The sequence below is a fragment of the Suncus etruscus genome, chromosome 2, assembly GCF_024139225.1.
Source record: "Suncus etruscus isolate mSunEtr1 chromosome 2, mSunEtr1.pri.cur, whole genome shotgun sequence".
NCBI lineage: Eukaryota > Metazoa > Chordata > Mammalia > Eulipotyphla > Soricidae > Suncus > Suncus etruscus.
This window is the reverse complement of record NC_064849.1, coordinates 107,235,202-107,237,487: the sequence shown is the minus strand read 5'-3', so window position 1 is coordinate 107,237,487 and position 2,286 is coordinate 107,235,202.

The window sequence follows — 2,286 nt, the reverse complement described above, 5'->3', positions numbered from 1 at the left end:
AAAATATACTAAAATATTAGGGCTGGAGTGACAATACAGTAAGTATAATACTGTGATATACAGTACAGTACATTGCCTTGCAAATGACTGGCTCAGGTTTGATACCTAAGCCTCAGCAGGAATGATCACTGATTACATTCGGGGCTAGGAATAAATTCTGGAAACTGCTGGGTGTGGCCCTCCCCACAAAATAATCTTAAAATGCAAAGGTATATAGTGTCCTCTTTTCAACTTTCAGAAAACTCAGATTGAAATAAAATGTGCCTCTTTCTTCAGTTGCTTTGGTATGTATAAAGCAGAAAGCAGGTGATTCAGTAAAAATTTAGAGACTAAAATAAAAAATATGCCTACATCATATTTTTTTTAAGTCACAAGATACAGTGCAAAGCAAAAGCTTCCCAAAATTTGAAGCAAAATATTTAGATTAAAGAGCCAGTATAGTGGCTTTTTTAAGGTGCTTGCTTTGCACAGGACATGGGGCCAATTTTGGTTTCCTGAGCCCATCAGGATGCCTGAGCACAGAGACAGGAGTCAGCACATATGACCAAAAAAAAAAAAAAAAGACAAAACGAAACAAAAAAAAGAAAATATCGCTATTTTTAATCTATCCCACACTGATGCACATATAGACAGACTTTCTAAATTTATACAACCACTGATGAAGTAAACATCACACACCAGTCAACTCATGCACAAGGTTAAAAGGTCTCCTTAGTGTGTAACTAGAGCTGGACTCTTGGGTTTGAATATCTTTAAACAAGTTGATTCTCAAAGTGTCTCCAAAAGGAAAAAAATTAACTATGACATATTTATGTTTCCATGTCATTTAAAAAATTCTCCACCAAATTAATGCTTTATTCTACCTATTGTACTATTTCATCTACCCTTTCTTTTGTACTTATTACATTATTTCTAGAAGTTTTGAAAAACATTTTGGTGTTTATATATCTCAGCTTTATATTATTTATTTTTGCAATGGTCTAGGGAATATGTAAAATTGTATTCCTTCAAAAGTCCAATCATCTCTCATTTAACTCTATTCTACCTATATTATATATATGCAATGTCCATATCATTGTTATCTAAACAAAAATATTTTGAAAATAGAAGAGACATTACTAATACTTATGTTCACACAGTACACTTAAATTGGCAAACTGGGACATACAGTTGTTTTCACTGGTAAGTCAAACTGAAATATGTATGATCATTTTAAATCTAGTAGTCTTCTTAAAATTTTTGACATATGGCTGTAACATACAGTAGATTTTGTTTTATTTTTGACTTTTGGTTTTCAGTTTGGGGGCCACATCTGGCTGTACTCAGGGCTTCTTACTCCTGGCTCTGCCCATAGGGTAGACTTACTTACTACAGGGTACACATGTACTAAGGACTGAACTAGGATAAGCCACATGCAATATAAGCAATTCAACTGCTGTACAATCTCTCCAGCCAACATAGTAGGCAGGTTAAATGTTTAAAGGTTTAAAATTTCAGATAGTTTTGGAAATTTTAACAAATACTGAGAAAGATAAGATCTTATAGTGTAGAAACAATTCCCTTTAGTTTAAATTAGGAAACATATTTATAAATATAGGATGCTGAAAAATAGGGTTAGAGGGAACCTTCCTCAAGATAGTTACAGCTCTCTTTGAAAAGCCCACAGCCAACATTATCATTAATGGCGAAAACTAGAAGCATTTCCAATAAACTCAGGAACTAGGCAAGGCTGTCCACTCTCTCCACTCTTATTCAATATAATCTTAGAAATCCTAGCAATAGCAATCCAACAAGAGACGGGAATCAAAGGAATCCAAATTGGGAAAGAGGAACTCAAACTATCTCTTTTTGCAGATGATATGATGATATATATCGAAAACCCTAAAGAGTCCACAGTAAAACTCCTAGAAACAATTAACAAATACAGCAAAGTGTCTGGCTACAAAGTCAATATACAAAAGACAGTAGCATTTCTCTACAAAAATAATGAAGTTGAGGAGAGAGAGATCAAAAATACAACTCCATTTAAAATAGTATCAAAAAATATAAGGTACCTAGGACTCAACCTTACAAGAGAAGTGAAGGACCTATACCAGGGAAACTTCAAAACTCTCCAGAAATAAATTGAAGAGGATCTAGGGAAATGGAAGAACATCCCATGCTCATGGGTAGATAGAATCAACAAAGTCAAAATGACTATCCTACCAACACTACTATATAGATTCAATGCAATCCCAACCCAAATTCAGACATCATTCTTTAAAGAATTAGAACAATCAATCATAA